The sequence below is a fragment of the Leptopilina boulardi genome, unplaced genomic scaffold (assembly GCF_019393585.1).
Source record: "Leptopilina boulardi isolate dan_hultmark-lab unplaced genomic scaffold, ZJU_Lbou_2.1 LbouV2_32, whole genome shotgun sequence".
NCBI classification, from domain to species: Eukaryota; Metazoa; Arthropoda; class Insecta; order Hymenoptera; family Figitidae; genus Leptopilina; species Leptopilina boulardi.
The window spans coordinates 624,065-651,702 of NW_026137885.1; the positions used below are offsets into that span (position 1 = coordinate 624,065).

The 27,638-nt window shown below is 25.6% G+C and overlaps 1 protein-coding gene and 1 long non-coding RNA gene across 11 annotated transcripts in view; one reads left to right on the forward strand and one right to left on the reverse strand.

Moving 5' to 3' along the window:
- The window catches only part of LOC127284226 (ly6/PLAUR domain-containing protein 6B-like), a 90,325-nt gene extending 63,028 nt beyond the window's left edge, over positions 1-27,297 (reverse strand). The window contains exons 1-2 of one of the 3 annotated variants that reach the window (XM_051309558.1): positions 7,615-7,694; positions 6,650-6,931 (exon numbers count right to left, since the gene is read on the reverse strand). The gene's annotated coding sequence lies outside the window, so the exon portion shown is untranslated. Of the gene's footprint in view, positions 1-6,649; positions 6,932-7,614; positions 7,695-27,245 lie in introns of those variants that run through there. The other 2 variants (XM_051309559.1, XM_051309560.1) reach the window with 2 other exon arrangements.
- LOC127284227 (uncharacterized) lies at positions 15,210-18,558 on the forward strand. 8 transcript variants are annotated; one of them, XR_007843452.1, is made up of 4 exons: positions 15,210-15,317; positions 15,816-16,097; positions 16,417-16,951; positions 17,118-18,109. It is a non-coding gene; the product is annotated as an uncharacterized LOC127284227 (long non-coding RNA). The 8 variants fall into 8 exon arrangements; XR_007843454.1 differs by having other exon boundaries at positions 15,211-15,317; positions 15,982-16,097; XR_007843451.1 differs by lacking the exon at positions 15,210-15,317 and adding an exon at positions 18,254-18,558 and having other exon boundaries at positions 15,660-16,097; positions 17,118-17,934.
- Positions 27,298-27,638: the final 341 nt, after the last annotated feature.

Consider the following 27,638-nt stretch of genomic DNA (forward strand, 5'->3'; position numbering starts at 1 on the left):
GCCCTCCATAAATTACGTAAGACTTTTGGGGGGGAGGGGGGTCAAGTATTTCTTACGACCAATAGGAAAAATGGCGCTAATGCATGTAAAAATTCTTACATAGGGGGGGAGGGGGTTCAAATGACCAGAAGAAAGTCTTACGTAATTTATGGACGACCCCTAAGTCTGACTAAAACAGATTTTTACTACTGCTTTTAAAATTTATTCATTATGTCTGACTAATACCGATTTTTACTACTGACAAAATTACAAATAATTTAGAAAGTCAATCCAAATATTAACTTGTACAACTTACTTTCTAATTTAGTCATTATGTCAAATTTTTACTACTAATTTTCAAATTTATTCATTATATGTCTGACTAAAACCTATTTGTACTACTGAAAAATTTTCAAAAATTTAGATAATCTGACTAATTATTTACTTGTACTACTGATTTTCAAATTTATTCATTATGTCTGACTAAAATCAATTTGTACTACTAATAAAAATTATAAAAATACAGAAAGACGAACTAAACGTTGACATATACTACTGATATTAGTTGTACTATTCTTTCTTTATTATTTATTCATAATGTCTGACTAAAACCGACTTATACTACTTAAAAAATTAGAAAAATGTAAAAAGTCAAACTAAATATTTACTTGTACTACTGATTTTCTAATTTTAGTCTTCATATCTGACTAAAACTTATTTGTACTACTGGTTTTTTTTTAATGTAGAAAAGCGATCGAAATATTTATTTATACTACTGATTAAATTATAAAAATGCACAAAAGCCGAACTGAATATTTATTTGTACTACTGATTTTCTAATTTAGTCTTCATGTCTGACTGAAACAAATTTGTACTACTAAAAAATTACAAAAAATGTAAAAGTCCAACTAAATATTTTTTTATTATTAATTTTCTAATTTTAAGATATTATGTCTGACTAAAATTGACATGTACTACTGAAAAAAATTAAAATCTGAATTCTGACTAAACAATTACTTGTACTACTGCCAAATTTTACAAACATTGCAGAAAATCTAATGAATAATTTACTCTTACTATATACTGACAAATGTAATAAAATTTAAAAAATATATATATATATATATATTTTTTTTTAAAGTAAAATAAATAAAGTGAGTCAATGTGTTACATTTGAAATTCGACTCTTTTAATCTTTGCACAGTAGAACAGTTTTAGTTGCGACTTATCTTTTCAGAATGGTTTCCACACTAATCTCAAAATTTCTAATTCATCGTAAATTACTTCTTCGTCGATTATTTCTTATCTAAAAATTCTAACTGAGGAAGGAACCAAAAAAAAAAAAAAAAGTAAATAGCCCCGGGAGGTGAATTTATATATCTTTGTTTTTTTTCTCCTATATTGATTATACGTCTTCGAAATGAGCTATAAATTACTAAAAAAAAAACGATGTTTCAAAGAAAAAGTACAAAAATTCGTACAAATGAAAATTTAGAAAATTTAAAATTTAGACAAATAAAAATTTGAGAAAATTCCATCATTTAAAAATTTTGAAGCACTTGAAATTCTATTAAATGAGAATTTGTCAAAATTGAAAATTCAGTTAAATTAGAATTCTTATTAAAAAAAAAATTGAAATTATGTAAAATAAAAAAAATTTACCAAATAAAAATTTAGTTAAAAATTATTCAAAGTAAAAAATTCGTATTAAAATAAATTCTATATATTGAAGTCAAATTCGAAAAATGAAAATTTTGAGGAAAAAATTATTATATATATAATTTAAAATGAAAATTTGTAATTTTTATGAAATAATCATGTGTCACCGAATTTCGATATATTACACATTTGTATTTAAAGGCATTAAATTGAGTCAAGTTCATTCAGATCCACGTGTAACTTAGGTAAATTTGCATAGGTTTCGTGTTAAACCAAAATTAGGTCTAAATGGATTCTCGTATGATCCAATGGAGCCAATGTATATCCAATGTTGGGAACGTCAAATAATTTCAATGTGGACTTGTGTGGATCATTAATGGAAGTACATCTCTGCCATTGAGTGATTAGCTTTTCAACAACATTTCAAAGGAATAGGTTCTCTTTTTTTTTTTTTTAATTGCAAAAAAGAAAGATGAACTTTTAATAAGTCTAATGAAGAATTTCAAAAAAATTCATTTTAATGAAATATTCACGTCGTAAATTTTCAAGATCCAAGTTTTATTTTTCAAAGACAAAGATCGTGAATGTTTTGAATGGATAGTTATCGCGGGAACTTTGGAGAAACTAGGCCAAGAGGGATAGTTAACCGAGCAACTACCACTACCACTACTATTACTACTACTACTATTATTATTATTATTATCTATAGTGTTGTGGAAACGCAACAGGATGAATGCAAGGGGAGCCAATCACTCAACTCTTACACGTAGTTGAATATAATGATTGGTTGGTTGCCAATTTCTGGTTTGGGGGTATTAACACGTTTTGGTTACTCAGGTTTCCTTGCAAACATGACCCAAAGAATATTCATGCGCCAGAAAATCCACTTGGGACTACTTCGAAATTCTATTCTCTTAGGGGATAATGTGAATCTCAAGTATTGGAATTAAGATTCAAATCTCAGTTATTATTAGATTTATTACAATACAGAAATTTTGAAATTCAAATTTCATTTTCAAAATAAAAAAAAAATATTTATTTACTTTTTAAAATTCAATTTTCAACTTTGAATGAAAAGTATATATATAAATTTAATATAAAAAGAAGAACAATCTCCAAGGAAATTTTTTTTTTTTAAAAAAGTAACCAAGATTTTTGTATAACGATAAAACTTTTTTAATTACACCAAGAAAGCATTCATATTTAAAAATGTCTTCTGGAAAATTTTTCTCAAGGTGAGTTTAATGATGAAAGGTTAAAATAGGATTTAGAATTTTTTTTTTTTACACCTTTTTTTTGTATACGTGACATGGCGTGCGGTTTTTCCTGACAAAAGTTAAGATTATGCAAATTTTAATGCTTAAATGTCACTATAAAACTTTTAAAAAGTAAAATAAAAAATAAAACTTTTTTAAACTGGTTAAATTTTTTTTCTATTCGTTTATATAGGGATTATTGGCAAGTAGTACAAGTGAATATTTAGTTTGTTTTTGAAATTTTTTTTGTAATTTTATCAGTAGTAAAAATCAGTTTTAGTCGGACATAATAAAATAAATTAGAAAATCAGTAGTGCAAGTAAATAATTAGTCAGACTATCTAAATTTTTGGAAATTTTTTCAGTAGTAAACATCTGTTTCAGTCAGAAATAATGAATAAATTAGAAAATCAGTAGTACAAGTAAATATTTAGTTTGACATTTTACATTTTTCTAATTTTTTAAGTGGTATAAGTCGGTTTTAGTCAGTCATTATGAACAAATAATAAAGAAAGAATAGTACAGCTAATATCAGTAGTATAAGTCAGTGTTTAGTTCGTCTTTCTAAATTTTTATAATTTTAATCAGTAGTAGAAATTGATTTTAGTCAGACTTAATAAAATAAATTAGAAAATCAGTAGTGCAAATCTGTTTTATAGTTAAACAAATTAAAATTTTTAAATTAAAAAAATCAGAAGTACAAGTAAATATTTCGTTCGACTTTTTAAATTTTTTAAATATTTTAAGTAGTATAAGTCGGTTTTAGTCAGACATTATTAATAAATAATAAAGAAAGAATAGTACAGCTAATATCAGTAGTATAAGTCAACGTTTAGTTCGTCGTTCCGAATTTTTATAAATTTTATCAGTAGTATAAACTGATTTTAGTCAGACTTAATGAATTAATTAGAAAATCAGCAGTGCAAGTAAATAATTAGTTAGACTATCTAAATTTTTGGAAATTTTTTCAGTAGTACAAATCTGTTTTAGTCAGCCATATAATTAATAAATTTGAAAATTAGTAGTACCAGTAAATATTAAGTTCGGCTATTGTACTTTTTTATAATTTAATTAGTAGTAAAAATAAATATTTAGATCGCCTTTCTACATTTAAAAAAAACAGTAGTACAAACAGATTTTAGTCAGACATAATGAATAAATTTGAAAATCAGTAGTAAACATCTGTATTAGTCAGACGTAATGACTAAATTAGAAACTCAGTAGTACAAGTAAATATTTAAATCGCCTTTCTACAATTTTTTTTCAAAAATCAGTAGTACAAATAAGTTTTAGTCAGATATGAAGACTAAAATAAGAAAATCAGTAGTACAAGTAAATATTTAGTTTGACTTTTTATATTTTTAAAATTTTTTAAGTAGTATAAGTCGGTTTTAGTCAGACATTATGAATAAATAATAAAGAAAGAATAGTACAGCTAATATCAGTAGTATAAGTCAACGTTTAGTTCGTCTTTCTAAATTTTATAATTTTTATCAGTAGTAGAAATTGATTTTAGTCAGACTTAATGAATAAATTAGAAAATAAGTAGTACAAGTAAATAATTAGTCAGACTATCTAAATTTTTGGAAATTTCTTTAGTAGTACAAATCTGTTTTAGTCAGCCATATAATTAATAAATTTGAAAATTAGTAGTACCAGTACACAGAAAATTAAAAGGCATTGAAATAAGCTGCAACGCTTCTTATTTTAATCCAATTTTGCTTATTTTAATCCATTTTGTTATTAAAATAACCAAAATTGGATTAAAATAAGAAGCGTTTCAGCTTATTTTAATGCCTTTTAATTTTCTGTGTAAATATTAAGTTCGGCTATTGTACACTTTTATAATTTAATCAGTAGTATAAATAAATATTTAGATCGCCTTTCTACATTTAAAAAAAATCAGTAGTACAAATAGGTTTTAGTCAGACATAATAAATAAATTTGAAAATCAGTAGTAAAAATTTGAAATAATGACTAAATTAGAAAGTAAGTAGTACAAGTAAATATTTAGATTGCCTTTATACATTTAAAAAAAATCAGTAGTAAAAATCGGTATTAGTCGAACTTAATGAATAAATTAGAAAATCAGTAGTACAAGTAAATATTTAGTTTGACTTTTTACATTTTTCTAATTTTTTAAGTGGTATAAGTCGGTTTTAGTCACACATTATGAATAAATAATAAAGAAAGAATAGTACAGCTAATATCAGTAGTATAAGTCAACGTTTAGTTCGTCTTTCCAAATTTTTATAATTTTTCTCAGTAGTACAAATTGATTTTAGTCAGACATAATGAATAAATTTTAAAATCAGTAGTAAAAATCTGTTTTAGTCAGACATAAAGACTAAATTAGAAAATCAGTAGTACAAATAACTATTTTGTTCGACTTTGTACATTTTTTGTATGAAAAATTTAAATGGTCCACTCATTTCCCTATTTAATAAATTTAATATTTGATTATTTTTCCAGTAAAAAATAGGATAAATTTTTTTTTTCTTGAAAAAATATATTATTTATTGTAGAGTAACGTTGAAATCGTTTATCATAAATTGTATCAGTAAATCAACCAACACTTTAGTATTTATGACATCAACTTTATATAAATTTGGTACTTAGTAACACCTGTATGTGGAAACGTATATATGTATATATACTGTAATATGTAAGAATCTGAAACTCTTTTTTTGCAGATCTAGAGATTTATCTTTCCAGACTTGGGGAGTTCAGTTTCTTTTTATGGGCACTACTGGAAGGAATATCATGGATTTTTGAATGGTTTTCCATCGTTTTAAGAATCATTACTCAAAAGTATAATTTTTTTTTAAAGATTAATGATTTTCATCTAAAAATATGTAATAAACAAATAGAAAATAAAAATTATTTTTTTACACATTATTTATATATGCGTCTTATTATAAATTTTCCTATTTTTTATATTGAGAAAAAATAAATTTAATTGGACAATTTCTCAATTATAGAGAGTTCGTGCAAGGAAATGGTAATTATATTGTTTGTCGGATACGTGGAAATGTGTATATATATACACACTTTGTATACTTGTCGTGTGCCATGTCTTGAGACGAGTTTACTCGAGTTTCCCGCCCAAACATAGTTTGTCATTAAAGAGAAAATAAGACAAACGTTACAACAAAACAACAATAATAATATAATGGGAAAATTTATTTTTTTTTTCAATAAAAAATTTTAGAAATTAAGACGCAAATATTTACTCTCAACTGTATTCATTAAAAGCATGAAAAATACACGTGGGATCAATTATCTGCTCATGTACCTATATATATATATATAAAACTGTTATTCAAAAATCGATCTTCGCTCACTGAACGCGTCGAGTTAACGAATCAGAATGATCCGAAATAACGAGCTGTAATAATTAAAGAGGAAGAGTTTGAATCTTTAATCAATATAGAACTATTGAAAAATTTAATTTAGTTTTTTTTAATTAAAAAATTTTTTAAATATTTTTTTAAACTGATATTTAGTTTTAGTTCTGATATTTTGATAATTTTTATAATTAAAAAGTATTGTTTTTAAAATGAATTTTTTTTGATAAAAATTGTCATATTTAAATATACTTATTAAAATGCGATTAAATTAAAGATTAAATATTAAATTCTCTTTCTTCTTTTTTCAATCAAGAGAACAGCCTTCATTATTCTCACAATGTTTCAGTGTGTGATATGCTAATTCTAATACTACGGTACAGCTGGTTCCTCTATTTGCTCGACTTACTTGGAATAAACCAAACGCTGTGCCGAGGTGTTCATTTGTCCGTACGACCGTTGTCACGATCATTACCGCCTCTTTTCACTACTTTTTTTTTTTCTTTTTTTTTTGTCACCCACGTTATCACCACCTCATTCTCTTTTTTTTCTATCCTTTATTGTTCCCTTTTTTTTCACCGTCAAATTTAAAAAATCTTAACTAAATTAATTTTTCCCCTCCTTTGAAAACAAGAAAAGTGTCAAATATTTTCATTGGCACTAATTTTAATGACACGTCGACCGGCTAAAACTGAGAGTGAAAAAATAATAGTGGGGGGTTTACAAAACAAGAAAGAGTAAAAAAAAATGTTCCTTAACGAGAAAACCAATACAGAGACTAAATGCAAACTCAAAAAGAGAAACAAGGTCAGATAAAAAAAAAAAAAAATGAACGAACTTGGGAAAAGTAAAATATACTCAGCTTTTATATACAAAATAGAAATGAATGCTTAAAAAAAAAGAGAGAAGAGAAAGACACAATTAGAAAGAGAGTTGTCAGATAAAGAGTGAAGTGATGGAGAACGGAAGATGGACCGTAAAAGAAGAGACAGATAACAAAAGAATAATAGATAAAAAAAAAAAAGAAGAAAAAAATACAAAATTTAGACAAGAATACAAAATAATGATTTTACACAATACTGATGATTACCAACAATTTTTTTTTAATACTAAAAATATTTTATTACTAGTTAAAATTAAATATATTTAAAATTTATTAATAGAATTAATAAATTTTATTAATAAATTTTATTAATAAATTTTATTAATAAATTTTATTAATAAATTCTATTAATAAATTATCTTACTAAATATTAGAAAAAATTTAACTAATAGAAAAAGAAAAAAAAATTAGTAGACACATATTTAGAGGGATAATTTCGAAACACGTATAAACAGAAAAAGCTTTTTGCCCCCTAAAAAAAAAGCACAGACCTACTAGTCAAAAGCGCCTGCGGTCCAGGCAGCACGCTCAACACTGAGCCCGGGAACCGAGTGGAGCGTGCGAACCTCACCGAATTTCTGCGAAGATCCTCGATTCGATACGCTTCGGGGTCACGTGTCCATGTCACAAAATGTGCTCGCGCCGGAATATATAGAGAGAGAGATGCTATATATATATATATATATATATATATATACACGGTAATAAAAAAATTTGTTACAAAATCCAAGTATATACCCTTCCCACTGGAGACGAGAGGAAATGAAGAGGATAGCTTGTATAAAGAGGATAGAAAATGTCATTGAAAAATTTATCTTTCCCGCACGCAACAAATTTTATGATATACACAGATACTACATCCAAAATAGTTGAAAATTTTAAAAAGACTTCTTTTTTTTATTATTTTTATGCTTTAGGCATGTTTATTATTGTAAAAAGGACTTTAAAAAGGATCATTTGATTTTTATAAAAGAAGAAAATAAAAAAAAATGTAACTATATATGTACTGAAAAAAAAATTTATTTGATTCAAATACTTAATTTATTTATTTATTTTATTTAATAAGTAAACAGGCATAAAAACCTTTTTTTTAAATACAACATATATACATTGACCATAAGAATTAATAATTATTTAATAAAAACTCTCGTAGATAAGATGTAAATTTATTTCTTGGGGTGTCAAATAAATCAATGTTTGTTGACAATGAATTAATTATTTGACTATTAATCAAATAAATATTTACTTGAATTTGAAAATCAGTAGTAAACATCTGTTTCAGTCAGACATAATGACTAAATTAGAAACTCAGTAGTACAAGTAAATATTTAGATCGACTTTCTACATTTTTTTAAAAAAAATCAGTAGTACAAATAACTTTTAGTCAGATATGAAGACTAAAATTAGAAAATCAGTAGTACAAGTAAACAATTAGTCACGACTATCTAAATTTTTGGAAATTTTTCAGTAGTACAAATAGGTTTTAGTCAGACATATAATGAATAAATTTGAAAATCAGTGGTACAAGTAAATAATTAGTCAGACTATCTAAATTTTTGGAAAATTTTCAGTAGTACAAATAGGTTTTAGTCAGACATATAATGAATAAATTTGAAAATTAGTATTAAAAATTTGACATAATGACTAAATTAGAAAGTAAGTAGTACAAGTTAATATTTAGATTGACTTTCTAAATTATTTGTAATTTTGTCAGTAGTAAAAATCGGTATTAGTCAGACTTAATGAATAAATTAGGAAATCAGTAGTACAGGTAAATAATTAGTCAGACTACCTAAATTTTTGGAATTTTTTCAGTAGTACAAATCTGTTTTAGTGAGACATGTAGACTAAATTAGAAAATCAGTAGTACAAGTAAATATTAAGTTTGAGTTTTTACAATTTTTTTTTAATTTTTTGAGTGGTATAAGTCGGTTTTAGTCAGACATTATTAATAAATAATAAAGAAGTAGTAGTACAGCTAATATCAGTAGTATAAGTCAACGTTTAGTTCGTCTTTCCAAATTTTTATAATTTTTATCAGTAGTACAAATTGATTTTAGTCAGACATAAAGACTAAATTAGAAAATCAGTAGTACCAGTAAATATTAAGTTCGGCTTTTGTACATTTTTATAATTTAATCAGTAAATATAAATATAAATATAAATATAAATATTTATTTTAACCAAATAATTTTTATTTGAATGAAATATATTGTATTCGAACCAATAATTTCTTTATTTGAAACAAATACGATTTAATTGACTCAAATATTAATTATTTGATACATAAATAAATATTTATTTTGATAATAGTCAAAGTAATCGATTATATTTGAATCAAATAAATTTTTTTTGAAAGTATATCAAAATTGATATCAAAGTGTAATAAAATTGAGACCAAAATTTCTATCAATTTTTTATTTGATATTTTGGGTATCAATTCGTTGAAATTTGATAGTTTTAAGTTAACAGTGTTTCTTTGTACTTCAATAGAAAAATTATATTATACTTTACATATATAGAAAAATTGTATTATACTTTATATATATAGAAAAATTATATTATACTTTATATATATATATATATATATATATACGATGTTAATAATATATTCGGTATATGCAAAATAATGTTAGCTCATCAATAAATTTTACCTACTATGTCTCTCTCTATTTCACTATTTCAAAATGAAGATAGTTAAAGTTTTATAACAAATAAATGAACAATTATTTCTGAAATAACACGCTATTATTTATTTATAGTCACTAAACCATAATCAATGAAAATTAAATTTAATTTTAGTGTCTCACAATTATTTTGCTATTGATATATATACAATCATAAAATGTATGCATAATTTCTAAAGAATCATTTATTGTAAATTTTATTTTTTTTATTTTTTTTACTATTAGTGTCTATTAAAATATAAAAACGAACTTTAAACTTGAAGAAATAAAAAATATATTTATTAAAAATATTAACTTTTTTAAAAATGGCATATACTGGTATTACTGCAAGTTCGCATGAATTACTGCAAATGGTGTGCACCAATTACTGCAACGCGTTGATTTAGAGGTTAGGTTGACTGGATAGACCACAGTAATAGTAGAATGCGAAAAATATACTCTAATTACTGTGATAGGTTCAATTGTAACTTGAATAAATAATTTGATAATAATCCAAATATGCATAATTAGTGGATATTCAAATATCATTTGAAATAAGTTTTAAAGTCATTTTGAAACAGTTTTATGTTCTCAATTATACTAAGTTTTACTAATTTTATAAAAATCGCAGTAATTGGCGCATCAGGCAGTAATTCATACACTTACCCTAGTTCAAGTAAATATTTCTTCATTTTTTTTCAATTTAGTAAGTTTTGATTACATTTCTAAAAGCTAGAATTGATAAATTTAATTTTTTTTCCTGTGTGAAATTAAAAAAAAAAAAAAAAAAAAAAAAAAACAAAAAATTGTAAATTAATACTTTAAAAGATGACATATTCTTTTTTCATATAGTGTTCAATTGAGCCACCATTGTATGACAAGATAATGAAGAAATATATAAAATTGACATTTATTGGTTAAATTGCAAACTTATATGAAAAATATGTGGTCTGCGAATAATATGTGCCTTAAAGCAATTTAATAAGAAGTTAGTACATCTTTTCTTCGTGGGGCGCGTTCATATACAGTCTACACCATATATATATGATCGTAAAAACTGTCACTGAGGAAAAATTGCCATTAAACACATACTAGAGTTTGACAACAGGAGGTGTAGAAAATTATAAAATTTGGAAAATGTCATTAAAAAATTTATTTTTCCCAATATTTATCGTTCCTATATATTCTACTAAAATATATATTTGGAAAATATAAATTATTTTTTTTTTAAAGACAAAAAAACTAATTTAATTTTTATATGGGAATCAAAAAGTTTCATTAATTTATGTTTTTTGTTAAATGGTATAGAAAACTTTTTAATTTCTAAAAATGATAATTTATATTTTTAAAAATTTATATAAAATATAAAGGGATTCTCAAAAAAAAGAAGAGAATAAGAAAATTATGTTTTATGGAAAATTTCATAAGGCAACGTGTTCGTGTTTCTTAACAATAAATTATTTTAATGTTGCACCTCGTAAGCTTTACGGAATTGCAAACTACGCTTTAAAATGATGTCTCCTAGGAAGGGAATAATTTATAATATAACTAGGTTATATATATATATATATACTCTACATACATAAAGTGTTTGCATTCCTATAAGCGGTTCATGGACCTGAAACTTTGGAAAAGGACCCTTATTTTTACGAGAAGATTCAGGAATATCAAAAAGTTCAAGGGGGTCAGCAAGGAAGGTAATATTGATCTTGGTCCTTTTTTTCCCCCAAGGGTACATTATATATATATATACTAGAGACCCTTTTCTCGAATGTGCGCGTGTGTCTTTCTTTTTAAGTCGATCGATGACAAAAGGAAAAACAAAAAAAAAAAAAAAAGGGGAAATACCTTTCAACGAGCTTCGTGACTGCTTGACAATCACCGATAAAGTAAATGCAATGGGAAGAAAGGTGGCAGTGAATAAAATCGGAGAAAATTACATTCTATGTAAGGAAAAGTGAAAATAGAAATTCTCATACAATTTTATATTAAAAACTTTATAATATTAACTTCTAAAAAAAAAAAGTACAAAATAGTGACAGCGGTGGGAATTTGAAACGCATCAAAAATATATCCTCATTTTCAACTGCAATGAGTTCTAATTTCTATTCAGACTACAATTAATTTCTTTTTCAACATTAAATATAGCATACAAAAAATTTATATTATTATTTTTCATTCGTAATATTAGAAAGTAAAAAAAGAAATTTAATTTCGTAATAGCATTTAATTTTTTTCAAAGGAAAAAAAAAGAGAATCTACTTTTGGTTGAAGAATGAAAAGAATGAGAATACGTCAGGAGAATATGATTAAATTACATTTTCTGAAAGAGAGCCGCGCGCACACATTTTACGGATATATTGTATGGGATTCGTTGGTTAATGTACCAATGCACTTTAGTCTACTGTTTTTATATATATACTGTAAAATGTTTCTTGTGATAAACATTTAGAAAATAACCAAGGGAAGAAAAATATATTTAATGGAAAAAAAAGTAATTATATATTGACATAGATAAAAAGTACATATATATATAAACGAAATGAGAATTGAAAGAATGTTTTGATTTAATATTCTCAATCTTTCGGATTCCTAGAACAAAAGAAGTGCAATATAAAAATATTTTATGCATACCGTAAACTTTATTCCGTCTGACCATATACCATAACTGCCTTTTTGTATATTAAAAAAAAGAACACTTTTCACTTAATATTTCAATATTATAGTATGGTCCTTTTCTAAAAATCCTTTTCCAAAAAAAAAGGGAGCAATAAATTTTATTAATGAAAAAAAAACTTGTTAACTAAATAAATGTCATGGTAGGTGAAAATTTATTTGTATATATCAAAAATTTTATATCAATTCAGAATAAATTTGATTTGTTTTGCAAAAAGTCGAACGTTTTGAAAACTTGTTAGTGTAATGGAAAAAGGATTATGCAAAGCGACGTGAATATATATTGTGTGCATCAGCTGCCGGCAGCTTTGGCCGCATTTGATCGCAGTCATTCAACAGCACGTTAAACATATCCCTTTTCGCATGGTCGTCTGACCATTTAAGCTTGTTTCTAGTGCACGATTTCTTCTTCATGAATGCTTCTATTTTAAAATGGTTACACAACGTTAATCTTTTTTATTTTATTTTTTTTCATTAGTTTAACAATAAGTTAACAAAAAAAAAAGAGAAAATTTTTTTTATATCGTGCAAAATTTTTCCAACTACAAACGTTCACACCAAAAATTAAAAAAAAATCCCTACCTATCCCTATATTTCAAAAAAAAAAAATGACACCACATTTCATAAAACTATCGACCTCCCTAAACGTTTGCTAAAGGGCGCGAATACCTGACGAATGGCAATCTCACATACCACCCAGGTGCAAAAAGACCTACACTAGGGATTACGTCCTGGGACGCATCCGTCACCTGAGTTTAATCGCTCACAAAAATCACAAAATCACACAGGGATGAATCTAATAAATTTAATTTGAATTAAAAATAATTTAATTTTTAAACAATTTAATTTAAATTTTAAAATAATTTAATTTTTCAACAATTTAATTTAAATTTTAAATAATTTAATTTTCGAAACAATTTATTTTAAATTAAAAAAAAATTTTTATAAAAAGTATTATCAATTAAATAAGAAATAGGTGGGAGGGGGGGGATAAATTAAAACATGTTCGCATCTGAAATAAATAACAAAATTTTAAATGTAGAAATTTTATATACATTTAAAATTAATTTTACGTTAATTAATTTCTAAAATATAGAATTTAATATTTGAGAAATTAAATATTTCAGTTTGTGTCGCTACGTTCGTAGGGGAGAAAAATTTCACTCACCGATCGCGGATTCCCTCGACGGAGCGATGGCAGCATCGCCTCTTCTGGACCAGTCCCCCAGTGGCCCCTCTTCTATGCGGGGAGACCGGGGAACTATGCAGGGGCCATGCTTTCTCTGCATCCTCCTTCCTGTCCTTCAGTCTGAAATAAAAAAAAAATTTACAAAATAGAAACAAATTTTTTATTTTTTTTATTCATTTTTTTTTTTTTTTATTATATTTAATATTAAATTGAAAATTTTATTTTTAACTTTATTAATAAAAATTCTGCTTTTCATGTTGTAAATATTAATATTTTAATTATTAATTAATAAATAAAAATTCTTACCGTGGACACATCCTTCGCCAATGCCCGATCTCCATTCCGGAGCGGCACTCGAACGGTGTTTTCCAAATTGGTAAAAAAAAACACTCACACGCGGTTTTAAAAATTTCGCCACTCCCGAACCACGTGTTAACTGGAAAAAAAAACTTTTCTTTTTTTTACATACGATCGCGGTTTTCAATATTGCGAACACTCTCCCGATATTACAAAAATTTATCACAAAAAAAAGAAAATTTGTTAAAAATTTATTTTTTATCACAAAAAAGAAAATTCAAAAAAAAAAATTAAAACCCTACATGTCACTCGATCGCGTGCTTAAAAAATACGAAAGCACTCCGCGAAAGCTAAAAATTGAATGGTAAAAATTAAAATTTTGAAATTAAATGAATTTACAAACACGTGGTCTTCGAACGTGACACTGAAATGGCTCCGCCTCTAGAAAATTGATGAAGAATTAAATAAATTTGATATCACGTGGTCGTAAGAAAATTAGATGCGATAGGATAATTTTGAATTTTTCACCAATCAGGAAAAGAGAAAATAACCGCGTGACAGAGCTGGGTAAACAAGCGTCTCTGTCCTTCTTTCTCTTTCTTTTCTTTTTGATAATAATTTATCTTAATTAAATATGAAAACAAATTAATTTTGTAAACAAAATTATTTTCAATTTTTGTAAATATCTACAATTTATTATAAATACAATAATATAGTGATTGAAAATATTGAGAAGAAAAATTAATCACCACCATTTTTTTTCAAATAAACTTTAAAGAGTGAGAAAGACAAATTTTTTTTTGACGAAAATCGCTTTAATGGTCATAAAATTGGTGTTCCTCTACTCGGATCGGGCTGTCAATTTTTTTCTACACTTTTAAGTGTATTTTGTGCAAGAAATTGCAATAAAATAGTCCGCCTAAGAAAAATTGAATTTTTTTGGGAACTTTTTCATTTTTTTGGATTTATGGGTCGGATGACTTTTTGGTGGTAATAGGTGTCTTCCTCTACTCGGATTTGGCTGTCGATTTTTTTCTACACTTTTAGGTGTATTTTGTGCAAGAAATTGCAATAAAATAGTCCGCCTAAGAAAAATTGAATTTTTTTGGGAACTTTTTTATTTTTTTGGATTTATGGGTTGGATGACTTTTTGGTGGTAATAGGTGTCTTCCTCTACTCGGATTTGGCTGTCGATTTTTTTCTACACTTTTAGGTGTATTTTGTGCAAGAAATTGCAGTAAAATAGTCCGCCTAAGAAAAATTGAATTATTTTGAAAATTTTTTTTTGACGAAAATCGCTTTAATGGTCATAAAATTGGTGTTCCTCTACTCGGATTTGGCTGTCGATTTTTTTCTACACTTTTAGGTGTATTTTGTGCAAGAAATTGCAGTAAAATAGTCCGCCTAAGAAAAATTGAATTTTTTTGGGAACTTTTTCATTTTTTTGGATTTATGGGTCGGATGACTTTTTGGTGGTAATAGGTGTCTTCCTCTACTCGGATTTGGCTGTCGATTTTTTTCTACACTTTTAGGTGTATTTTGTGCAAGAAATTGCAATAAAATAGTCCGCCTAAGAAAAATTGAATTTTTTTGGGAACTTTTTTATTTTTTTGGATTTATGGGTTGGATGACTTTTTGGTGGTAATAGGTGTCTTCCTCTACTCGGATTTGGCTGTCGATTTTTTTCTACACTTTTAGGTGTATTTTGTGCAAGAAAATGCAGTAAAATAGTCCGCCTAAGAAAAATTGAATTTTTTTGGGAACTTTTTCATTTTTTTGGATTTATGGGTCGGATGACTTTTTGGTGGTAATAGGTGTCTTCCTCTACTCGGATTTGGCTGTCGATTTTTTTCTACACTTTTAGGTGTATTTTGTGCAAGAAATTGCAATAAAATAGTCCGCCTAAGAAAAATTGAATTTTTTTGGGAACTTTTTTATTTTTTTGGATTTATGGGTTGGATGACTTTTTGGTGGTAATAGGTGTCTTCCTCTACTCGGATTTGGCTGTCGATTTTTTTCTACACTTTTAGGTGTATTTTGTGCAAGAAATTGCAATAAAATAGTCCGCCTAAGAAAAATTGAATTTTTTTGGGAACTTTTTTATTTTTTTGGATTTATGGGTTGGATGACTTTTTGGTGGTAATAGGTGTCTTCCTCTACTCGGATTTGGCTGTCGATTTTTTTCTACACTTTTAGGTGTATTTTGTGCAAGAAATTGCAGTAAAATAGTCCGCCTAAGAAAAATTGAATTATTTTGAAAATTTTTTTTTGACGAAAATCGCTTTAATGGTCATAAAATTGGTGTTCCTCTACTCGGATTTGGCTGTCGATTTTTTTCTACATTTTTAGGTGTATTTTGTGCAAGAAATTGCAGTAAAATAGTCCGCCTAAGAAAAATTGAATTTTTTTGGGAACTTTTTCATTTTTTTGGATTTATGGGTCGGATGACTTTTTGGTGGTAATAGGTGTCTTCCTCTACTCGGATTTGGCTGTCGATTTTTTTCTACACTTCTAGGTGTATTTTGTGCAAGAAATTGCAATAAAATAGTCCGCCTAAGAAAAATTGAATTTTTTTGGGAACTTTTTTATTTTTTTGGATTTATGGGTTGGATGACTTTTTGGTGGTAATAGGTGTCTTCCTCTACTCGGATTTGGCTGTCGATTTTTTTCTACACTTTTAGGTGTATTTTGTGCAAGAAATTGCAATAAAATAGTCCGCCTAAGAAAAATTGAATTTTTTTGGGAACTTTTTTATTTTTTTGGATTTATGGGTTGGATGACTTTTTGGTGGTAATAGGTGTCTTCCTCTACTCGGATTTGGCTGTCGATTTTTTTCTACACTTTTAGGTGTATTTTGTGCAAGAAATTGCAGTAAAATAGTCCGCCTAAGAAAAATTGAATTATTTTGAAAATTTTTTTTTGACGAAAATCGCTTTAATGGTCATAAAATTGGTGTTCCTCTACTCGGATTTGGCTGTCGATTTTTTTCTACACTTTTAGGTGTATTTTGTGCAAGAAATTGCAGTAAAATAGTCCGCCTAAGAAAAATTGAATTTTTTTGGGAACTTTTTCATTTTTTTGGATTTATGGGTCGGATGACTTTTTGGTGGTAATAGGTGTCTTCCTCTACTCGGATTTGGCTGTCGATTTTTTTCTACACTTTTAGGTGTATTTTGTGCAAGAAATTGCAATAAAATAGTCCGCCTAAGAAAAATTGAATTTTTTTGGGAACTTTTTTATTTTTTTGGATTTATGGGTTGGATGACTTTTTGGTGGTAATAGGTGTCTTCCTCTACTCGGATTTGGCTGTCGATTTTTTTCTACACTTTTAGGTGTATTTTGTGCAAGAAATTGCAGTAAAATAGTCCGCCTAAGAAAAATTGAATTATTTTGAAAATTTTTTTTTGACGAAAATCGCTTTAATGGTCATAAAATTGGTGTTCCTCTACTCGGATTTGGCTGTCGATTTTTTTCTACACTTTTAGGTGTATTTTGTGCAAGAAATTGCAGTAAAATAGTCCGCCTAAGAAAAATTGAATTTTTTTGGGAACTTTTTTATTTTTTTGGATTTATGGGTTGGATGACTTTTTGGTGGTAATAGGTGTCTTCCTCTACTCGGATTTGGCTGTCGATTTTTTTCTACACTTTTAGGTGTATTTTGTGCAAGAAATTGCAATAAAATAGTCCGCCTAAGAAAAATTGAATTTTTTTGGGAACTTTTTTATTTTTTTGGATTTATGGGTTGGATGACTTTTTGGTGGTAATAGGTGTCTTCCTCTACTCGGATTTGGCTGTCGATTTTTTTCTACACTTTTAGGTGTATTTTGTGCAAGAAATTGCAATAAAATAGTCCGCCTAAGAAAAATTGAATTTTTTTGGGAACTTTTTTATTTTTTTGGATTTATGGGTTGGATGACTTTTTGGTGGTAATAGGTGTCTTCCTCTACTCGGATTTGGCTGTCGATTTTTTTCTACACTTTTAGGTGTATTTTGTGCAAGAAATTGCAATAAAATAGTCCGCCTAAGAAAAATTGAATTATTTTGAAAATTTTTTTTTGACGAAAATCGCTTTAATGGTCATAAAATTGGTGTTCCTCTACTCGGATCGGGCTGTCAATTTTTTTCTACACTTTTAAGTGTATTTTGTGCAAGAAATTGCAATAAAATAGTCCGCCTAAGAAAAATTGAATTTTTTTGGCAACTTTTTTATTTTTTTGGATTTATGGGTTGGATGACTTTTTGGTGGTAATAGGTGTCTTCCTCTACTCGGATTTGGCTGTCGATTTTTTCCTACACTTTTAGGTGTATTTTGTGCAAGAAATTGCAGTAAAATAGTCCGCCTAAGAAAAATTGAATTATTTTGAAAATTTTTTTTTGACGAAAATCGCTTTAATGGTCATAAAATTGGTGTTCCTCTACTCGGATCGGGCTGTCAATTTTTTTCTACACTTTTAGGTGTATTTTGTGCAAGAAATTGAAATAAAATAGTCTGCGTAAGAAAATTTGAATTTTTTGTCTATTTTTCTATGACGGAAGTGATTTAAAGGTTTTTAATTGATTTAAATAAAATTTGGTAGGCAGATTTATCATATTAATAGCTCAAATCTGACCAAAGGATTTAAAAAAATGCCAAAAAAAAGATTTATCGTTTATATATGAAATAATTGTATTTCTTGCATGAAAACGAATCGTTTGGTATATATAAAGTATACATTTGAGGTATATTTAATAAATTAATGAAAGTTAAAAAAAAAATTCCCATTTTAGCTGAAAAATTTTGTATTTATTTAAATTCAAGTTTTCAAATTAAATTTAAATTTTATATTAATTTTGATTTATTTTTGACAAATTTCAGCTAAAATGTGAATTTTTGATTTTTTAACTGTCATTAATTCTAAAAAATTTAACTCAAATCTGTAGGTTTTTAAATGTTTATATTATTATTATTATATTATTTTTGTATGTTTAGTTTAATGTTAATTCTTTCTCCACGAGGAAGCAAATTTTTTTTGCTGATCGTAAAGTGGGAAGCAAAATGTTCATATAATGAACATCTGAATTTACAACTTGTTTTTTTTTTCTTCTGCAAAGGCAATGAGGCATTTCCATTGACTCTGATCAAATAGCTCTCGAAGCCGCATTTTCTACGGCGCAGTTAAAATCTTAGTTACTCGTCGTACTAGTCGAGGAGATTACAAGCGCGAGAAATCCCCTTAAAGCCACTTTCTCCAGTTGGATCGGGTACATACTTCAACTCAACTTCTGATTGGATTCTCTTTTCGAGACTTTTTCTTTGTCGTTTTTTTTTCTCCTCTCTCTTTCTCTGTGTTAGTCATTATCAGTTTGCGAGGCTTACCTCGCGATCAGTTTTTGAGAGTTCCAAAGGAGAACTAAACTTGAAAGCTCACTAAGCAATGAATACGCAGCTATATATATATATATATATATATATATTTCTCTACCTTGAGGGTATATTGTATATGGGATTGTGATGGGGGAGGGGGATTTGAAAGTTTTCTAGGCCCTTCTGAGTAGAATCATTGTTCTTTATATATGCCAAAAACTACTTTTCTCTTGTTCTCTTCATTCCTTTTTTTGACTCACTTTTATATTCGTATCCTGTGTGCGGATTTTCATCTTTCGTGTACTACCATCTCTCCAGATAAAGACGGGATGCCCGCTCTCGCATTCCGCAATGCGGTCGTGACCTACGACCTCAAGACCTCCCCTCTATTGCAGGAGTTACGATCCCCCCCATCTCTCTCTCTCTCTCTCTCCTCCCCCGGGACTCATCGTGCGCGTTTCTCCAACAATTCCATCTCTAAAATTCACCAATTTGAATTTGCCTTCCCCCTTCCCCCTCTCACAACCCCCCTCCCCCCTTTTAAGCTTTTGTCTTCGCGCTTGTAATATTTATGTGGAATTTGCATATTTAACTGAATTATAAGCGTGCGGAAATATTTCTAAGATTCACAAATTAACTTTGCAAAATTTCTTTTATTTTTGATTTAATGGATATTTAAAAAAAATTCATATCGAGGCGAATTTTTGGAGAAATCGTTTCATTTTATAAAATAAAAATAAAAATAATAACGAAAATTAACAAAAAAAAATTTTTTAAATAAAGAAAACTAATTAGCGATAATTATATTTAAAAAAAAAAGAATTAAAATTTAAAAGATACAAAAAAAATGGTACAAAAATAACAACAAATTAGAGAAACAGAAAAATAAAAAATAAGAATAACAAAAAAAAATTATATCAATTACTATATAAAGAAACATCAAATTGTCATTGACTTTATTATTAATATTATTTATTATCAGTAGTACAAGTCAATATTTGGTCAGACTTTAATGTTTATAACTTAATTAGTGGTGAATGTAAATAATTAGTCGGACTTTAATTTCTATAACTTTATCAATGCGGTACAAGTACATATGAAGTCAGATTCATTTTTGTAATTTTATAAGTAGTATGAGTAAATATTTAGTCAGACTAATTTTTATAAATTTATCAGTTTTTCGTCAGTAGTACAAGTAAGTATTTAGTCGGAATAATTTTGATATCATTATTAGTTGTGCAAGTATAAATATTTATTCAAAATAATTTTTGTAATTTTTTTTAGTAGTACAAATCAATATTTAGTCAGACGTTTCAAATTTTTGTTATTTTCGTCAGTAGTGCAAATAAATATTTAAGAAGACTAATTTTTCATAAATTTAACAATAGTACAAGTAAATATTCAGTCAGATTAATTTTTGGTAATTTTTTAAGTAGTACATGTAAATATTTAGTCAGACTTTATTTTTTTTTATTTTTTCTCAGTTTATCGTCAGTAGTACAAGTAAATTTTTAGTCAGATTTTAATTTTTATAACATTATCAGTAGTACGAGTAAATATTTAGTCAAACTAATTTTCATAACTTTATCAGTAATACAGGTAAATAGTTAGTCAGCCTTTAATTTTTATAATTTTTTTTTCAGTTTTTCGTCAGTAGTACAAGTAAATATTTAGTCAGACTAATTTTAATAACATTATTAGTTTTTCGTCAGTAGTACAAGTAAATATTTAGCCGGAATAATTTTAATATCATTATTAGTTGTGCAAGTAAATATTTATTCAAAATAATTTTTGTACTTTTTTCAGTAGTACAAATCAATATTTAGTCAGACGTTTCAAATTTTTGTTATTTTCGTCAGTAGTGCAAATAAATATTTAGAAAGACTATTTTTTTTATAAATTTAACAATAGTACAAGTAAATATTCAGTTTAGATTAATTTTTGATAATTTTTTAAGTAGTACATGTATATATTTAGTCAGACTTTAATTTTTTTTCCAGTTTATCGTCAGTAGTACAAATAAATATTTAGAAAGACTAATTTTTATAAATTTATCAGTACCACAAATAAATATTCAGTCAGATTAATTTTTGGTAATTTTTGTAAGTAGTACAAGTAAATATTTAGTCAGACTTTAAGTTTTTTAATTTTTTTTCAGTTTATCGTCAGTAGTACGAGTAAATATTTAGTTAGATTTTAATTTTTATAACATTATCAGTAGTACGAGTAAATATTTAGTCACACTAATTTTTATAACTTTATCAGTAATACAGGTAAATAGTTAGTCAGCCTTTAATTTTTATAATTTTTTTTTCAGTTTTTCGTCAGTAGTACAAGTAAATATTAAGTCACACTAATTTTTATAACTTTATCAGTAATAAAAGTAAATATTTAATCTTTAATCAGACTTGTTAAGCTTTTGTAATTTCATCAGTAGTATAAATCGATTTTAGTTGGACATAATGTCGAGAATTTTAATAATGGTAGTACTAAAAAATGTTTAATTTTGTTAAATTTTAATTATTTTATCAGTACAGTCAATATTTTATTTGATAATTAATATTTTTTTAAAAATATTTTTTATTAATTAATTTTTTTTTAGTAATTTTCATTTTATAGATATAGATACCTCAAAGTTATATATATATATATATAATATATCGAAAATGTAAAGTGAAATTATATTCATTATATTTTATTACATCGCCCAAAACTAAGGTTAAATTTTATGAAATCCATTATTTAATCGTCAATTAACTCCCTCTAAAACTAAAATCAGATTGACTAATTCAAACAAATTAAATTTAACAACCATTTCTAATTAAATTGACTATATATAGATAAAGTTATTTTCATTTCCCAAGTTTAGAGCAAAATTATAATATTCAAAAATTTCAAAAAAAAAAATCGCCGTCTTAATTTTTTTTTTGAAAATCAAAAAAAAAAAAAAATTCGCATTTCGGTTTTTTTTTTCGTGAAAATATTTATAAATTAATTGAAAATCCTACCAGTTGTTAATATAGTCAAGAAATAAAACGAATTTCTTTTTATACTCCATACCGTTTTCATCTCTTTTCCTTAAAGGAGTTTTCATGAATTTTTATATGAAATTTCATGTTGAATTCTCTTTGCAAAAAAGGTTCTAATAAAACTTTAGTAACTTTGAAAATTATATATATATGCTTGGCAAAAATTTATTTTTAACGTTACATTTTAATCAAAAAAAAAAAAAAAAAAAAGTTACTTCCTTTATATGATTTTTACAGATAAAAAGAATATCATATTTTATGAATTATTAATAAATTTTTTTTCCTGTCAAAAAAAAAAATTCTATTTTCCTGAATTTTTTTTTAACTAATTAAATTTTTTATTCTGGGGAATGTTGTTTTTTTTTGAATAAATTCAAATATATATAGTATGAGATAATTTTACTTATTGGTTTTGCTAATTGATTACTGGCAAAGAAAAAAGGAGAAAAAAAAAACTGGAGTGTGGTTATAATGATGAGGACCAGGCGAGTACTTTCCAAATCCAACTAGTTTTGAAAGCAACGATGAAGACCGAAATGTGCCGAGTGTCATCGAATATGCCGCAAAATCGATTCGCAGCTATATATATATATATATATATGAGAGGAAGATTTTAGTCTCCCCCCTTTTTAGAAGGGGGATGAGAGCCATTCCCGAAAAAAGACTTGGAACGCGTCGCAATGTTCCGAGTGGTTCCGAGGATGCTCCACTCGTTGGACACTCCTATACATACACACACACATACATATATATATATATATATATATGTGTGAGTGTAAACTAGAGTGGACTTTCTTTTTTTGAATGAGGGTCCATTCATGAGGTCGTCCGCGCCTGTGTGGTTATACAGAGGAGGGGGGGGGGGAGAGGGTGGTTTGTGTGTTTGTTGAAACTGCAGAATTGAGAGACTGCGAGAGCGACGGCCTTTTACTCTTACGAACTTGTTGAAACTTAAATCTCTCAGACTCGCTCTTTCTCTCACCACTTCGAATAGTGGAATTTTATTTTTCTTCTTTTTTCCCAAAAAAAAAAATCACGAATTTTCTTCTTTTTTCCCCAAAAAAAAAATCACGAATTTTTTTTTTTTAACTTTCAATTTTTTACAAAGCAATATTTTTCTTTAGTTAATATATTTTCCTTTTTCCTCGTATAAAGAAAAAGGAATTTTTCTAAAACCCACTTGGAATAAGTGTCTTTATTGTCCGTAAACTTCATTCATCACTCCTTTTTTTTTTTTTTTTTTTTTTTTTACTGACTGCATTCTGCTTGTTCAGGTCTACTTCTTATTCACCACATTCAAGAACTTTGCGAGTGGAATACCGAAATTCTTCGCCCCAAAAGTTAATTGGCAGGATCTTCGACTAAAGTTTAAGACCCGCATGTATGCAAAATGGAACTTGTGAGAAAAATGAGGAATTTCGTGAAATATATATATATATATATATGGTATTGAGTTTGAAAAGACAAATTTTGTTTTGTTTGGAAAATAAATTGTTTTCATTGTTTAGAATTTGTGTGTGAATTTTTTTTTAGAATAATAAATACATATATAAAATAATACATAAATATTAATAATAATTTAAATTATGTAAATTCTAAACTCAAAATGAGCTATTTAATTTGAATATCAAAAATGTGGCACCATTTCATTTTTGAACAAAGAGGTTTTTTCTATATAGATATATTCTTGGGTTATTTCAAAAAAGAATTTTAATTTTTTTTCTTTTTAATTCATCGCTATTATCACAGAAAATTAAAAGGCATTAAAATAAGCTGCAACGCTTATTATTTTAATCCAATTTTGCTTATTTTAATCCATTTTGGTATTAAAATAAGCAAAATTGGATTAAATTAATAAGCGTTGCAGCTTATTTTAATGCCTTTTAATTTTCTGTGTATATATAAGTGAAGAACTTAAAGAGAAATCTAGTTTTTTTTTGAGCGAGAAATATATCGTTTACTAAAAAAAAAATATTGATACATTTCTCACAGTAATAATTTAATCTCACAAAATTTCCCTTATATATAGAGATCCGAGAAAAGTTTTATCTCCTATATGTACATATATATGATATTATCAATGTATTATTCTGATATATATTCTATCAAACTTTTATTCACAATTTCCCTATAATTCACGAGACATTAACCGCATTCTTAATCAACTTCGAAACCCTAAATAAAAATGATAAATAAATGAATCCTCATTTCCTTCTATACTTATAATTGATGTATTTAATAATAAATAATATGTGATCCCTAGAGTTATTAGTAACACATGAAATAGAAAAAGGGATATTAATCACATCAGTCTAAAAAAAAATTAGTTCTCTTTTCACTAAATAGATATATGTATACCTAGTATTAGATTACACATATAACGATCGATATAATAGATTATAACTGAATGTTCATAAAAAAATGAAAAAGCAAGAAATTTTTTTTTTTATTGAAGGGTGAATAAATAACAATACTTTTTTTTACTAATTTTTTACTTTCTACTTTTTTAAAATACGATTCTATCTATTTTCAAATAGAACTAAATTTATTATTTATTAACTAATTTTTTATTTTATTCTCATTTTTATTATTAGTACTAAAGAATACAAACTATTTTAAACTACTGCTTTAAAAACATTATTAACTAGCAAAAAATTCAACGCGCCAAATTGAGTATTTAATTATTTGTTATAAAGAAATTAAAGATTAATATTATCAATAATAATAATTTAATTTATTAGAATATTATTACATATTAAATGATAATAATGAAAATTATTACAGGCCTTGGATTATACGACTTTTTCCGACTTTTTTCAAAAATACGACTTTTATCGACTTATTTTAATAAAATGCGACATTTTTTTTTACATTTGAAAAAAATGTAAATAAAATACATTTTTTTTAGTATAAAATGTAGATCTTCTTTAGATCTTCTTCAATTCAATTATTTAACAAATTTTGAACTAAACTGATTCTTCACTAAATTAATTATTTTTAATAATTTTAATTAAATACATTACAAATTTAATTATATTAAAATTATTTTTCAATTAAAATTTTTATGAAATTTAACAATTGTTTATAATTTAAAAAACAAACAATATCACAATAAAATTGAAATATTTTTTAAAAATTTCAATTCAAAATAAACATTATTACCCGAAATTTTAATTCAAAATCAATTAAAAATCCAATAATTATCAAAAATTTTCAATTTAAAATTTAATTATTTACCAAGTTTTCAATTTAAAATGAAATAAAATTCAATTATTTTCTAAAACTTCTATTCAAAATTAATTATCCAAATTTTCAATCAAAAATGAACTTAAATTAAATTATTATCCAAAATTTCAATTAAAATTCAATTATTTCCCAAAATTTTCAATTCAAAATAAAGTGAAATTCAATTATTTTCCAAATTTCAAATCAAATAAAATTTAATTATTCTCAAAAATTTGAATTCAAAATTAATTGAGTTTTCAATAATTTAAATTTAAAAGCATCTAAAATTTAATTATTTCTAAAATTTGCCATCGAAAATTTTTTTTTTTTTTAAATTTAATAATTTCAATTATAACTCTAAGGAAATTCAATTATTTTTAACTATTTTAATAATATTCTTTGAAAATTCAACTATCTGAAACCATTTTTCAATTAAAAATGATTTTCAAATTATTGTATCTTGTCCGTTCTTTCTAATAAATTTTTAGTGAAATCATCTAAAATTTTAATTAAAAATCACTTAAAGTTTCAATTAATTTCAAAAATCTCAATTTTAAATCATTGAAAATTCAATTAAATTTAAAAAATATTTTCCAAAAATTGTTTGATAAATTATTTTTAGTTCAGTAAAATTTAATAATTATTTGAAAATTAACAATATCTTTTGAAATTTAATTATTTCTAAAAATTTCAACTTTAACCCTTTGAAAAGTATTATTATTAAAAAAAAAATTTTTTTATTTAAAAATCTGTAAAATATTTTTGTTAAAATAAAAAACAAATCAACTTTTTTTGTAATATAAATCGACTAAAACGACTTTTTGTGTCTTTAAGTTGATTCGAGGCCTGTGTTTTTATAATTAATATTTAATAGGTATTCGTTGGCCCCTGGTACCTTAAAAATTAATTTTTTTCAAATTACTATCTTGTACGAAATTTCCTGGCGCATCTTTTTTCTCATCATAAATTTTTTGTATTTGTATACAATTTTTGAATCAATATACAACTTTGTGAATTGAATTTTCGAATTTGGAATTTTAAAGAAACTTATTCCGAAATTTGAAAACACAATTATACAAATTTGGCAAAAATGAGAAAAAGAATTGTCAAAATTTGACACGTCATAAGATTACTATTCAAAAAAACACGTGAAATCAGAAAAGACCAACTTCAAGTTAGAACAGAAGGACAGACCAAGCATTTTATTATTATATAATTATTTATTATTAATTAACTATTATTAATTATTTATCATTAATTAACTATTATTAATTATTTACCATTAATTTACTATTATTAATTATTTATTATTAATTTATTATTTATTAATTTGATGTTTCTTCGTATAGTAATTGATATAATTTTTTTGTTATTCTTATTTTTTATTTTTCTGTTTCTCTAATTTGTTGTTACTTTTTGTACAATTTTTTTTGTATCTTTTTAATTTTAATTCTTTTTTTTTAAATTTGTTTTCTTTATTTAAAAATTTTTTTTGTTAATTTTCGTTATTATTTTTTTTATTTTATTTTATAAAGTGAAACGATTTCTCCTAAATTCAAGATAATAATAAATTAATTAAATTTTATCGAAATAAAAAGATGATTTATCATCATAAGATAAATTACCAACATTCAATAAGCAAAATTATCAACTGTTGGTAATGTTGAATTAACTTATCGACAAAAATTTAACTTACCATCTGAACTGTGACGCTCGAGTACTCTGGTAGATGGGGCCATGTGTCCATTCTGAAAACACATTAAATATGTTACCTTGGAAACATAAAGATAAAACAGAAATAAAATTATTTATTTTTTTTTTTTAATGACATTTTTTTATTTGACTTTTTAATGCATTTTAAATAAATTGAATTTATTTACTATTTTCATTCTGTTCGAGTAATTTTTCATATTTATTTAGATCAATATTTAATTTTTATTGTTATTTTACACGAAAAAGATCGCAGAAAATTTTGAGATATTAAAATAAGATAAATTAATTTAATGTTAAATCGAATTAAAATAAAGACGGAAATTGCATTAAAATAAGAACATTGCATTTTATTTTAATACCTCACTATTAGTCCATT